Source organism: Petaurus breviceps, unplaced genomic scaffold (assembly GCF_028583685.1).
Source record: "Petaurus breviceps papuanus isolate PSGF00001 unplaced genomic scaffold, PetGlider_PUasm1.0 90847, whole genome shotgun sequence".
Classification (NCBI taxonomy): domain Eukaryota; kingdom Metazoa; phylum Chordata; class Mammalia; order Diprotodontia; family Petauridae; genus Petaurus; species Petaurus breviceps.
This window is the reverse complement of record NW_027187360.1, coordinates 20110941-20116940: the sequence shown is the minus strand read 5'-3', so window position 1 is coordinate 20116940 and position 6000 is coordinate 20110941. Positions and strand designations below refer to the sequence as shown.

Below are 6000 nucleotides of genomic sequence, written 5' to 3'. Positions count from 1 at the left end.
CCTTCCTTCCTTCCTTCCTTCCTTCCTTCCTTCCTTCCTTCCTTCCTTCCTTCCTTCCTTCCTTCCTTCCTTCCTTCCTTCCTTTCCTTTCCTTTTTCCCATCTCTCTATCTCTACTCCCTAGTGCTCTGCAAAAGTAAAGGCTTATGGAATGGAGGAATAATGGATGAATGGCCAGAGGGTTGGATCTTGGAATGTTGAAAGGACATTATTATAAATCTCAAATAGCACTGTTTAATACTGAGGGAAAATTCGGGCTTTTTAAGCTTGTTTTATGGATAACAAAAACTTAGCGTTTTAGAAATACACAAACCTTACATATGCCTGAATAATAATTTCTCTTTTAAAACATACATTTCTTTTGATCTTGAAATACCAATCTTTCAGAATTCTACAGGCAATTACTGAAAAACAAAGGTGAATTTTTTCACTTGAGTACTTCAAACACAATATGGGACTATTTGTATAGATCACAACCCCCTTTTATGCCTTAATAGATGGTCTTCATTAGTCACTGTGGCCAAAAGATTCTTCCACTGATAACCAGTATTCTGAAGAAAATCCTTGGAGGAAAACCAATAATAGAGACAAACGGCTCAGCTCATACTCAAAACATAGCAGGAACACAGATTTAGAGCTGGAAGGGATCTTGGTTCAATCTCCACATTTTATAGATGAGAAAACTGATTCACGGAAAGGTTAAGTGACTTATTCATGGTGATATAGGTAGTAAGTGTGGTGGAAGTGAAACCCAAATCTTCCTGCCTCCAAGTCCAGGGATCCACTAGGCCATGCTGGGACTTGCTCAAGTTCACACTTTGCTAGAATAACAAGGATTCTACATAGTTGCAAATTCTATGAGTTGGCTTTAAATCTCTCTTGACTCCCTAAAAGGGGCAAAAAATTGGCACCTAAGACAGTGATCTAGATACTCAGCAAATACAGATCAATGGTGAGAGCATTTTCTTGCAGGATCACAATCTGTGTTAAATTTGCATGGAGCACTGAGATGCAATTCTCAATTTGCATCTAGATGCAATAAAACTAGAAATAACATATCCTTTGATTGAAACTGGGAAGCAAAGTTTGTGATCATCACTATGACTAATTGTCACCTGTCTTAATGGGAAAGACCCTTGAGCTACCTGAGTCTATCCATGAGCATAATGACTCTACTACCAAGGAGAGAGAGACCCTTTTCAGGAATGGCAGAGAAGAGGAATTTGTCATGAATGAAAAGGTTCTGCTGTCTAAGGCACAAAAAAAGAGCAGAAGGGGCCTCAATCTGTGACCAAATAACAGAAGGAGCATGAAATCTCTCTGGCCGACAGGGCTTAATTCAATTCAATTAAAAAATATTTATCAAGGGCCTGTGTGCCAGGCATTCTGCTAGATGCTAGGGATGTGATGACAAAATGAATTGCCCTCTGCCCTTGAACAGCCTTATACTCCGCTGGGTGGAAACAACATGAACAGATAAGAAAATACAAAGTGAATACAAACTAATTTCAGGAGCCAGGGAAAAGTCACTAACAATGGGATTAGGGAGGAAGACAATTAGGAAAGAGCCTTTTGTGAGGGTTGGGCCCAGAGCTAAGCCTTGAAAGGGTAGGAGGGATTGTAAGAGACAGAGGCAGGAGAGAGGAGGAAACGAATTTTAGACAAGAAGGACAGCCAGTGCAAAGGAACAGACAAGGAGAATGGAATGCAACATGGTAGAGTGGGAAGTGCATTGGCTCTTAAATCAGAATACGCGTTTTCTAAACTTGCCTTTGATATTTAATCCCTGTGTGACTTTGGGGCAAGTTACTTACCATCCCTGAGCCTCAGTCTCCTCATCTTTAAAATGAATAAATTGGTCTAGATGGCCTCTGAGATCTTTTCTAGTTCTAGATCTATGATCCTTTATGAAATAGCACATCCTGTGAATGTGGTGTGCTTGTGTGGAAAGGAGTAAAATGAAATCAGTCTGGAAATGAGTGTCAGCATGCATGGAACTTTAAAGGCCAATTAGAAGAATCTTATACTAGAGGCAAAAGGGAGCCAATATAGCTTCTTGGGCAGGGGAGTGCTAACATAGTCAGACCTATGCTTTAGGAAGAGCATAGTGGATAGAGCACAGGACCTGGAGTCAGGAAGACTCATCTTCATGAGTTCAAATCCAGCCTCAGGCACTTACTAGCTGTGTGATCCTGGGCAAGTCACTTAACCCAGTTTGACTCAGTTTCTTCATTTATAAAATAAGCTGGAGAAGGAAATGGCAAGCCACTCCTGTATCTTTGCCAAGAAAATCCCAATTTGGGTCACGAAAAGTCAGATGTGACTGAAATGACTGAATGACAACAAAAAGGCTGATGGATTAGAGTAGGGATCACAGGATCAGAGATTTGGATCTAAAAGAGACTTCAGAGGTCACCTAGTTATAGAATCATAGAACTAGAGGTGGAGGGAACCTTAGAGGCAATGTGGTCCAACTTGGCCCATTTTACAGAAGAAGAAACTGGGGCCCAGAGAGATCTAAGTGACTTAACTTAGGTCAGAGGTCAGATTCCAATTCTAAAGGGAATGTCCTCTTACATGGTACTACATAATCCAAATCCCTCATTTTACAGATGAGGAAATTAAGGCCATGAGAAATCCTGCTATTTTCAGAACAGCTGATTGACTTGTCCAGTCACACATATAGAGTCAAGATTTGAACCCAGGTCCTCTAACTCCAAATCCAGGGCTCTTTCCACTGCATTGCAATAGTTCTGGTGGAGGTTAGTTGTTTTCAGCTATACCAAGCTCTCAGAGTGTGCCACATGTGTAATTAAAGTCAACTCTATCATACAAGATGGCAGAAATATGGTACTACACAAGATTAAAATCTCATGAAATAACATCAATCAATTAAAATACTTAAAGCTCCCATTCGGAGTACTTATCCTCCATCCACCACCCACCCTTACCCCCAATGGCCCAAGTTAAGGGAGTCCACAAGACTTATAGATTTGTGATTCAGGGTCAAGGTGTAGGGATCCTTGTTTATCCTTCCAACCCCCCCCCCTGGAAATGATTCTTCCTGAATCCTCCCCTCACTGGAGAAGAAAGTATCTGTGCAGTAAGGGAAAACAAGAAACATAACTAGAGAAGGATATATGGCTTTTTTTTTTTTGGAGGCGGGAAGAGGCGGGAAAGAAAAGAATATCAGCCCTGAGGGGAAAGGTATGCAAAACCAGTTTTTTTCCCTCCTTCCTTCCTCTCTTCCTCCTCCCTTTTCCTTCTTCCTTAACCCCTGACCTCACATGGAGGGAGAAGGGAAGGGGTCAGCTGCATGGATCTTTGCCACATAGAAAGGAGAGGGAGGAGGAGGGAAAATGAAGGAAAAGAAACTAGAGGAAAATGACTGGGAATATAAAGAAAATGTGAAAGACCAAAAGTTTGAGAAAGTCTGAATAAAAACTTAGCCGACTGAGAGGATCATAAAGACAGAAACAAGAATGAATATAAAATTCAAAAAGAGTCCAGAGCACATTCAATAAGTATCATAGTATGAAGGAGAATAAGACAAAATTTGCCAATGAGAAAAGAGGATACTGTGGTCTCCTGAGAGATCATGGGATAGCAAGAGATGCCATGATGGTTCAGAAAGAGAGAGACAGAGAGAATTGTTAAAAGAAGAAATTAAGAATTAAATTTGGTCAGAAATAAGAACTCACCAAGAAGAAGAAAAACACAAATAACAGTGTAGCAGAAATTGGAAAGCCAACAGAAGAAACTGGCAGGAGAGAAGTGAAATACAACATTAAGAGAACACATGAATTCCATACAAGTCAAAGCAACTGACCTTGAAGAGAGGATATGCAGAGATAACTTGAAGATCATGGCTCTTCTGGACAGAAATGATAAATCAAAAATCTGAGTATCATGCTACAGGAAATAATATGAGAAGATCATATAGAACTTTGGGAAAGTTCTGGTGAGAGGTGATAAAGGACCTGAACTAGAATGATATCTGTGTGGAGGGCAAGAAGAAGATGGATATTTTCTGTAAAATGAAGGGGTTGGATTGGATGGCTTCCGAGATCATTTTCATCTGTAACATTTTCATCTATGACTCTGGAATTCTAGGATGTAAAAGATGTTATGGAGGTTGAACTGACAGGACCTGATAATTGGCTGGATATGGTGGTGGGGAAGATGGAAAGTGAAGTATTGGTGATCATTCCAAGGGTTGTTGAGTATCAGAGAATGCTAGAACCACCAGAGTTAGAAAGAAATCTTAGGAAGCACCTAGCTCAATAATCTCATTTTACTGAATAAACTGAGAGGATAAATGACTGGTAAAATGTCCCTTTGTCTCCTTTTTTTAAAAAATTACATTATACTGTCTTTTGGGTGGCACATTAACAATCTCATATTTTGGAGTTTTGGAGGGAGTGAAGGGACTAAGTATAGAAAAATGGGGCTGGAGTATATACCTTGTACTCAGTTAATCAAGAATGGTTAACCTTTGCATCATTAAACATTAGCTATCTCACAAAGGGAGATTGCTTTAGTCATTGCTGCCACATGCAAAGAATAACTCCTTCTCTGATAGTCTGTCCATTCTGAGTCTTTGAAGGTTTGGGGATAAAGAGCAGAGGATGAGTTGTAACCAGTGGCCAACTGTCTTAAAGAGCAGTAATAAGAGGTACCAATGCTGAAGTCCAAGCCAAGTGTGCCAAAGAATGCTTATTAATGCTCATCTAGTGATTCTCTAGAGCACTCTAGCCTTCCTTCTCCTTTGCTTTGCTTTTCCAAGTCCCCTGTCTTCTTTCTTTTTCTCTTCTCTAAGAGATTTTCTCTCTCCTATGTCAGATGCCCAGGACTCTCCTCTTATCTTTTCTATAGCTCCCCCTTTTAAAATGTGTTCTCTGGGAGTGAATGTTTATAGCTTATTATTAATTTAAGCCAATATATAAGTCTCCTATGAATATTTGCAGTTTGACCCTTGTAAAAGAATTTTTTTCAGCTCTCCTGAAAAGGTGAAAAAAAGGATCTTTTCAAGCAGGAATGGTCTTCCAAAGTGACTATAAACTCTCAATTCCTAAGATCTTTAGGACCTGCTCAAGACACAAACATCTGATATTTATATAAGGTTGGACAGCTCTCAAAGTCAGAGAACTAGAAAACTTCAAATCCTAGCTCTGCCATGTAGGCACAATACAATTTCTCTAGGCCCCAGTTTCCTCATTTGTAAAATGAGGGAGTTTGGTTAGATGGCTGCCGGTATCTTTTCCAGCTCTAAACTCTGTGCTACCAAATACATTATCTTATTTGATCAGCCAAATGAACTAGTCAAGATTTTCCAAAATGTTCTCTGTTCAAACCAGAGAATGTGAAAAAGGACTCTCTGAGAATATGTTGAAATTAGTGTTATTTTTCCCTTTAAAAGAATAATTATTAAGTTCTGCATATACCAAAAAATATTTTAACACCAATATTCTCCTGGTGAAACTATAACTTAATGGATTATGGATACAACTTCTAAAAAATCTCAAGAATTTCTAAAGAAATACAAGTGACTAAAATGCCAACGGAAAGGTGACAAGATAAGTATACTTCAAGACAGACAGTAATAGTAACAAAAAGCAAACAGAAAGCCCAAGGGTTTCACTAGTGTCCATGGAATATTCAAGGAACTGAAGGCCTGCTGCACCTGCAGACATGGATAAGAATCTTACAGGACAAGTGGGCTTGGAGGAGCTATGATCTATCCACATTGGTAAAGGGATTACACAAAACAGTTACAGCAGAGACCCATCAAAGTGTTGTAAGTACTTATATGTGTGTAACTTTTCTATATGAACAAGGCTCAATTTACTCTATTTTGTCCCAAAGTTTTCCCTAAACTTTACCTCAGGGGTATTTCACACAATGACTCAACATTGTAGGATCAACATGTATCAAACAGTAAAATGTACTCAATCAAATTAGCTTGGAAATCACTAGGTTATGTTGTATCTCAAAGTTTTTG

At 39.2% G+C, this 6000-nt stretch overlaps 1 protein-coding gene across 2 annotated transcripts in view; it reads right to left on the bottom strand.

Annotated features, from left to right (window-relative positions):
- SS18L1 (SS18L1 subunit of BAF chromatin remodeling complex) overlaps positions 1 to 6000 on the bottom strand; it is a 259676-nt gene that overhangs the window by 244193 nt on the left and 9483 nt on the right. The window lies entirely within an intron of this gene.